Source organism: Nuphar pumila, chromosome 15 (genome assembly GCF_984573655.1).
Source record: "Nuphar pumila chromosome 15, dmNupPumi1.hap1.1, whole genome shotgun sequence".
Classification (NCBI taxonomy): domain Eukaryota; kingdom Viridiplantae; phylum Streptophyta; class Magnoliopsida; order Nymphaeales; family Nymphaeaceae; genus Nuphar; species Nuphar pumila.
Window position 1 is genome coordinate 37,821,228 of NC_143263.1, and position 9,206 is coordinate 37,830,433.

A 9,206-nucleotide genomic window follows, 5' to 3' on the forward strand; every position below is an offset into this window, starting at 1 on the left:
TTTTGCCTTCGAACATAAATGTTCAAATCTTTGTCTCTGCCAAGGGTCTGGGATTTCAAATCCTTCATCCAGGGTTTGCATTTTGCATATCATTGCATGTCATTTCATGGCATTGACATCCAACACTCTGGTTTTTCAAAATCTTTCAATCGAGATTCGAGTTTTAAAACTTTTCTTTTGAAATCAATTTCAAAAAATTGGGTTTTAGATCGATATTTTCCATTTACCAACCCCCAGGATCTTATATTCCTTTATTTTAAAATATTTTCTTTAAAAAGCTATCTGGATTCATTTTAAACTGAAATTTTAATTTATCTCAATCCTCATATGAGACCCACCTAGGTGGTGTCGCTTTTGGATTTCTTCATTTCTCAAATTTCAGAGTTTTAGTTGATTTAGGACTCTGTCTTTTTATCTTTTTAGACCTTTTTCAAAATTTTATTTTGGTTTAAAATCAAAGGTAGTTCTATCCCTCGTCAATTTCTTTCATTTTGGCCAAAATTTCAGAGTTTCAGTCGGACTAGGACTCTATCACAGAGTTTCGGTCGGATTAGGACTCTATCTTTCACTTTTATTTTTACCTGTTCTCAAGAAAATCTTTCAAAACCTTTCATTCTGGCCCAAAATTTCAGAGTTTCAGTCAGACTAGGACTCTATCACAGAGTTTCAATCAGACTAGGACTCTATTACAGAGTTTTAGTCGAACCAGGATTCTACTTTTCATCCCTATTTTTACCCATTTTTAAGAAAACCTTTTAAAATCTTTCAAAAGAAATCAAAATTTTAGAGTTTTAGTCAGATTAGGACTCTATCTCAGAGTTTCAGTTGGATTAGAACTCTATCTTTACTTTCTATTTTTATCTATTTTCAAGAAAATCTTTCAAAAAAAGTCAAAATTTTAGAGTTTTAGTTGAATTAGGACTTTGTTCCAGAGTTTCAGTTGGATTAGGACTCTAACCCTGACTTCATTTTTTGATAAAATCTTTCAAAAACTTCTTTATTTATCTTCAAACAACCAAATTTTAAAATTTTAGGATTTTATTGTAGAATTTCAAAAATTTAGGACTATGTCCCAGAGTCTTAGTCGGTTCAGAAATCTACTCTGATTTTATTTCCTACCTTTACCTTTACTTGTTTTGCGAAAACAGACCCAATTTTAAGAGTTTAAAAATTTTAGGACTCTGCCCCAAAGTCTCAATTAGGTCAGAACTCTACTCTGATTTCATCTTTTTACTTTTATTTTACTTGTTTTTCGAAAACAGATTTAGTTCTAAGAGTTTCAAAATTCTGGGACTCTATCCTAGAGTCCCAGTTGATTAGGACTCTGACCCTGGTCTCATATTTTGTTTATTTTCATCAATTCCTGAGAAGATCTTTCAAAATATCTTCATTTGTCTTTCAAAAACCCAAGTTTAAGAGTTTCAAAATTTTAGGACTATGTTCCAGAGTTTCAGTTAGTTTGGGACTTTGTTTTTAAAACTTCTGATTCTCATTTGGTGATTTCAACTCCGTTTCAAAACCCTTTTCAGTCTTTATTTTAACTTTTTCAAAATCCTAATGTAGGGGCCCACACAGTTGGCACCACATCTGGAAGAGTTTCAATCCAGTTAGGACTCTAGTTGATTTAGAACTTCAGTTTTATTTTTAAACTTTCTTTCAAATTTTTTTTCTCTTAAAACCCTTTATTTCAAAAACTTGATTTTCAAATCAATTTTCAGCTTTCTTCAAGTGGGCCCACCTTGCAGGGGTGCAAAACCCTAATTTTCAATTTCATTTCATTTTACATCTTCCATAATTCAAAAACATAAAAAATATATTAGTTAGTTTAGATGTCCTTTTGAAAATCTTATTTTTAACCCTTTATTTTCAGGTTTAAAAATCATCTTTTGAAAAACAAGTGGGGCCCACACCAGGTGGTGCCACATTTGGAAGCATTTTGGTTAGCTTAGGATTAGTCAGTGTCCTAGTTAGGTTAGAGTCAAAATCAATTTTAAAATCACACTTTCATTTCAATATTTTTAAAACCTTATTTTTAGTTTTTATTTAAAGCTTTAAAAACCAAATGTGGGCCCACAGTAGGTGGCGCCACATTTGAGAAGGTTTTAACTCAATTAGGCTAATTAGGGTCTAATTAGGAAAGTTGAAAAGTCAACCTGATTAAGGAAAATCACCCCCCTTGGTTGGATAGAGTTTTAGAAAAATAAAATTGCTCTTAATTAAACCTAATCTCAAGAGTTTTAAAATTTCTATAAAAAAGGGGCATTAAAGAGGGTCAACCCATCTTGTTTTCCTCTTTCTCCTTCTCTCAAATTTGTGATTCTCGCCTCCAGCAATCTTCCTCCATTGCTGCAGCCCAAGGTGAGCTTCCTTTCTCTCCCTTTTTATTAATTTTTATTTTTTATGCGTTTTCACCCTTGCCGCCTCTATGCATGAGCTTCTTCCTTATTTTTTTCGTTCAGGGAGCCCTAAAATGATTCAATATAATGATCTACAGATCATCCATGGCTGTTTTCAATTTTTTTGATCCATTGAAATCGTTGATGCTATGCTTATTATGCTAAACGCTCGAAAAAGATCAAGATTCGACCATTCGATCGGTCGAATCCATCTTTAATGGCTACATCAAATCTCAATCGTGCTTTCCCTGATTTTTTTTGTTTTATTCATCATATTAATGCTTATTTTACATGTTCAAATATCAAAATATGATTCATTGTATTATTTATATTTTTAATGGTTTTTGCATGCTTAAATTAGGTTTATTCATGTGCTTTTTAGATAATATGTGTTTTTTATTCCAGACATGCGGGAACAACGTTATTTTATATGCATTTTTCTATAAATAAATTCTGATTTTTTTAAGGTTAAACTATGTCTATATTAGTGACCTTTCATAAAAAAAATGTATTATTTTGAGTTCTGTAACCGTGTTAAAAAAATTAGAAACTGAACCATGATTCTTGAACCGTGAAAACGCTATATGAAATCAAGGGCGGCTTCTTGAGGCAATATCTCCCTCATCAGATATCCAATTGATGATCCGTAAGTTGCAGTGGGTTCATAATGATATCTAGTATATCCTGTAAAATATTTAAATTTTATTATGGCTGATCTCTATTTTTCCTCTGTCATAAAAAAGAATCTGTTTTACAGAGCCCGTTATGCCTTGTTTAAACCCTAGATCAACTTGTGAAGATCGTATCTCCCTGACCGGAGATCTGATTGATGATCTGTAAAATGGAGTATCTTCATCTATGTGTTCGATGTCATTTGAGAAAATTTTATAATTTTTTAACATTGTTTGTTATATTTCTCAGTACCCAAAACTGGATCAATTTATTTTAACTCATTAAGTATTCGTCGGAATCAAGCATATATTGCCGGAGTGATATCTCCCTAACCGATGATGATTTTTCTGATCTGTAAAAAGGTAAATTTTTGTTAATCTATCTAGTATATCTCTATAAATTTGTCTACATTTTTATGGTGGTTTGAGACCCGATTCAGGTTTGACACTTTGACAGGTATGTGCTCATGGGCAAGATCATATATTTTTAGGTTTTATTCAATTTTTATATTAAAATAATGCCAAAAATATTTTTTTATTGCACTTTAATTTTAGGGTTATTAGAAGTACCCATGTTAATTTTTACAGGTTTTGGAATTCATTTGAGTAGGAATGGCAGTGGGGCGGGGGACAAGGCCTCCACCCCCGTCCCACCTCAAGATTAGAACCTCCATCCCCACCTCCATCGTCGGTGGAGATGGATTTTAACCTCCATCCTCAGCGGGGATGGATTTTAACCTCCATCCCCGCCTTCATACTCGTTTCATGTCCTCCATCCCTGGTTCAAACGAGGATGAAGCGGGGCGGGGCTATTGCGGGGAAAAGTGGCAAGGACGAAGATTAAGCGGGGATGAGGCGGGGATCGTGGCGGGGACAGGGCAGGGCGGGGAAAAGTGTACGTCCATCCCCGCCTCCATCCCTGAACGGGGATGGATTTTAACCTTCGTCCCTGCCTCCATCCATGTTTCGTACCCTTTATCCCCAGTCCAAACGGGGCGAGGTGGGGCTCTGCTTTCCTCCGATCCATTGCCATCCTTACATTTGAGGCTTTATTTGATTAAATCACAAAAACAAGATGCCCACAAAGTCCAGTTTCGACTGAAACACGGGCAAAAAATGCTATTTTCATGCTATTTTGATTTTTTGGGAAAAGTTTTATATTTTTAGGTTTGATCATGTTTATAATCATGCTAGGGTGCTTCATACCCGATTTGGTGTTGATTTGAATCCGTTTGATCCTTAAATCAAAAGTTTTAAAAAAAACTTTTTTGAAAACTCTGATTTCAAGACCATAGTCTTGTTTTCAGGGGCATTTTTGTTATTTTTTTCAATATTTTGAATTTCAAAGTTTTTTATCTTTATTATTTATCCAATTTTGCATAATTTTTTATTATATTTATCTCAAGGAAACATGGAAAAAAGCTTATATCTGGATAAATCCCTCAATTCCAAATATTGTTGGATAAATCTCGAAAAGCCGACATATCTTCACTAACAAGTTTGCTAGTTTTGCAGGGACATTCAAGACTGTATTTTCTTTATTTTTTTCTTTTTTTTTTAATTTATTATTGATGTAAATTATAAACTTTGAAATAAGAATTTAATTTCCTGCTTAGAATAGGTCTGCATTGCATATAATTTACTCTTTTATAATATAATTGGTGTGATGAATGATGATTCATGCATATTCAAATTCACAATGGCCTACACGAATGACACATGCACTAGCTTCTAAGGAGTTGATAAACTCGGTGGGTTTCGTATTTGTGGTGATAGTCAGAATACAATCAAAACCCATATTTATCATCTTTTTCTAGTCCACAAATAGCCTACACTCTTAGGCATTTTCAAAAATCATAACACACTTTCTAAACTTTTTCTAAGTATTTACTCCTTTTAGAATCAAATAAATTATATTCAATACATATTCGTGGCCATAATCAGGGATATGTAAAGAATTTATTTCATCTAAATTCCATAAGGCACAAAAATCTCTTTTCCAAAGATTTTCCTCAAATTCTTCAGAAAATATTTTCTCAAATTGCATTCATTCATTCATCTAGGTTTAGATTACATCATGAAAAGATTTCACAGGGCCACACGCCCATTCTTTTGATCAATTCAAAATCCTATCTCAGAAAAGTTGATTTTCTCAAAGTTATTTGAATTTTTTCAGAAATTAATTTTCTCAAAACATCAAATATTCTCAAAAATCAAATTTTCTTTTTTTTTAATGTTTTTCAAATGCCATTCATGATTTTCAAGGTGTCCTTTTTCCAAGTATTTTCCAATATTTGTAGCATACATCATATTTGCAATCTACATTTTTGCAAAGTTCATAGCATATGTCAGATTCTTTGTGCATTTAGGAATAGAACATCGATTTAGACAAGTTGAGCAAAGAAAAAAAAGCACATGATTGATCTTTGGTTCGATTACCCCGGGTTATGGTGTCAAGAATGGTTGAACCTCATACCGACAGGCGAGTCTCATTCTTCGAAATTATCCTGCATTTTAAAACGAAGGTGATTTATTTTCAGAATATTTTTCAAAGACCACTTTGACTTGCAAAAGTAAAATTTTGCAATGATAACAACAGGTCATGGATCTCTATTATAATTTTTACAAAATGGAGTTTGGGGTTTTTATTTTCTATTTTTAGATTTTTAACATTAGAAACTACGTATGATGATCCAATTTTTTATGGTTGATAAAGTAGATTTGTTTTGGGGAATTTAATTTATAACTAATAGTTCTAATAGGGTTTTGATGATAATAATGGTTTGGGCTTCAGAGATGATATATCAAATGGTCGCCTCGTTGTTGGGAAGTCATCTGAATTATTATGTTTGTAAATGATCAGCACTAAGGCTCTAAAATATGGTGCTTTAATGGTTGCATGTTAAAGTTTTTTAGTCAAGAATATTTTTATGGATATGGTTTGCTTATCATGCTTCTTAGTTTATCTAAGATTGTTCTACATATGTAATTAAACTGTATTATATGCTTGTAAGGGTTGATACAAAGCAGTCCTCATGTTGTTGGGATGATGGTCTTAATGATGATGATGATGATGTTGTTGATTGGAAGGATTGTGCATCATCTCATATGTCCATTTTAGTGTGGGTTGGTTTTAGATGTTAGGCATGATATAATCATATGTGAATAGAATTTTTTATGTTTGACATGGTTTAATATATATGCAGTTTTCTGTTATATATTTCCATTGTTTTATTTTTTGTTGTGTTGGTGATTACATCTATAGGGGTGGTGAGAGAAAAATAACTTGATGGTAAAGTCCGTCATTGCTTATTTGGGGTGTGAAATAACATTTTATTCTTTATTTATGATAGAACATATCAAGAAAATACCTTTTATTTATGTAGCTTAAAAACAAAAAAACAAAAATAGCCTTTTTTTATAACGAGGAACCTAACTAGAAACAGAGGTCTGTGATCATCGCAAAATTTTTCCTCTTGTATTCCTTCTCTCTTTTCCTTTCTAACCTATATTTCCCTTTTTGAGGGGGAAATAAAAGACAGAAAAGAAGAGAGGAGAGGAGAGGAGAGAAAAGAAAATAAAGAAGAGAGAGAAGAACTCTTTTGCGAAGGTCTCACTTGACCTTAATTTTGAAAAGATTTAAAAGATTACTCACCTCTATTTTGAAATATTTGTGGGAAAAAGGGAGACGAGGATCGCTCGTCGGTACGAGGTTTGACCGTTACTGGAGCCTTTACCAGGGGTAATCAAACCAAGGATCAAACTTATGCATTTTTGCTTTGCCTTAATATTGTCTAAGAATTTATTCTAAGTCTAAGATGCACAAGGAATCATGCTTGTGTAAATGCAAAAGATGTATGCTCTTTTGAGAAGAATTTAGAAATTTTATCCAAGTGATTTTGAAATTATGAAAAATATGATGAAGAAATGGTTTTTGAAAGTTGAAGACGGACTTGGAGAAGTTAGATTTTCTAACTTAAGATTTAGAATAGATCTTGAGTTTTGAAATAATCAAAGATTGAGATGAACCTAAATTTGAAGAAGGGAGATTTAGAAAATAAGAATTGAAAGTTGAATATTGACTTCAAAAATGGATCTAGAATTTGAAAATCAAGATGGAATTTGAAAATAGAGTGGAATTCTAGATTTAAAGTTTGAAATCAGAATGAAAGTTGAATGGGATTTAAGAAATTTAGATGGGATTTGGAATCGGGTTTTGAAATATGAAACATGAAGAAAACGGATTTGGACTTGAAGTCTGAAATTTGAGATAGTATCTAAAATCTGGATTGCGAAAAATGGTTTTGAACCTGGATTTGGATTTCAAAATCTGGATTTGAACTTGGATTTGGATTTCAAATCTGGATTTGAAATTGGATTGGAAATCCATATGGAATTTAGAAATGAAATTGGACTTGAGAAATCCAAATGGATTTTGAGAATGGAATTGGATTTGAGAAATGGAATCCAAGATAGGATTTGGATTGAAAAGCTAGATTTGGGAATGGATTTTTTAAAAATTGAATTGGACTTGAAATATCTGAATCTAGGGTGGTCTTAGAAGATGGACCTGGATTTGAGAAATCCAAATGAAATTTAAAGATATAGTTGGATTTTGGAGATCCAGATGAAACCTGAAATTGGATCTGAGAGACCCTAGATCGATTTTTGAATTTTGGGAAGAAAGATAGAGAGTGAAACTTGATTTTCAAACTTGAATTTTGAAACCAGAAGATGAATCTGAAAATTTCAAAGTTGAATTTGAAATTTAATTTTGAATTGGATTTGAAATTGAATCTTGATCCTAAAAATGAATTTGAAATTTCAAAGTTGAATTGAACTCTGAAACTTGATTTGGAAATTGATTTTTAGAGATGAATTTGGAATTTCAAAGTCAAATTGGACTTTGAAATCGAAGTTTGAATTTTAAAATGAGATAGCATTGAGAATAGAAAGATGAATTTGAATTTATAAATGAGAATTGATTTGAGAAATGAAGAAGGTATTTGAAGAATTATCTCAAAATCACTTGGATTTTGAAAAAGAATTTTGAAAATATGATGTAATTCTATCCTAAATGGTGAATGAATTGAAGAATTTTGAAAATTGATTTTGAAAAGCATATTTCATTCTTTAAATGAATTAAAATAAGATTGAAGATATAATACATTTCTGACTATGGTCATAAAATGTATTATATAATAATTATATTTAAATTCAAATGAAGAATAAAATACATTTTAGTGCCTTTATAAAGTTTAAAACGAAATTAACTCTCAATATACCCTGACTATGGCCATTGATATATATTTTGAGTTAATTTTAAGTTAAACTCTGATAAAGGAAGAAAATATTTAAAAATATGATGATTTTTTAAAAGGAATCCAATGTTATTCCATAAAAGATGAAAATCCTAAATTTTGTTCGCACCTTGACTATGGCCATTGATGAAAATCATCAACTTAGGATTTAATCACCTTTTATTAGAATAGTGTGTGTGTCATTCATGTTCCCATTTATGAATTTTTGAAATAAAAGAGAAAATGATATGAAATAAGAAATTTTATGCTCATATATTCTATTCTAAGACTGAAAATGTAAAGTTCTCATTGATATTTGGCTATTACATCATTAGAATTGCATTGCAATTCAATTTCCTAATCTAAAAGGAATTCAACAAGTTACATCTCTCCTGAAAAGTAGAGTTAGTAGCAAATCACAGATATATGTGTAAATTTTGCAAAATGTCACATTGAATCTAGAATACAACCAATAAAATGCTCACACATGTATCTTACATCAATGGAAATGTGATGCAAATGACAAAACATATATCAGAATGATGTGTTAAGCTAATGAGGGGTGAATATCAAAATATGCTTGAAATATTTAAACTAAGGTGAAAAATGAATATTGAATGATATCCTAAGTTTGTTAGGATACATATGTGATGGGAGATACAATACTTATATTTTGATGAGGAAATGGTTGTAGCTTATACCTATGCAGAGCTAATATTAATGGGAAAAGAAAATGACATGAGACTTGCCAAAGGGGGTGACTTGGTGAGGAAAGCCCCTTTTCCTATCTGGGTGCAAAATTTCCTTTTACCCTTCCATAAACCGATTATACAATACAT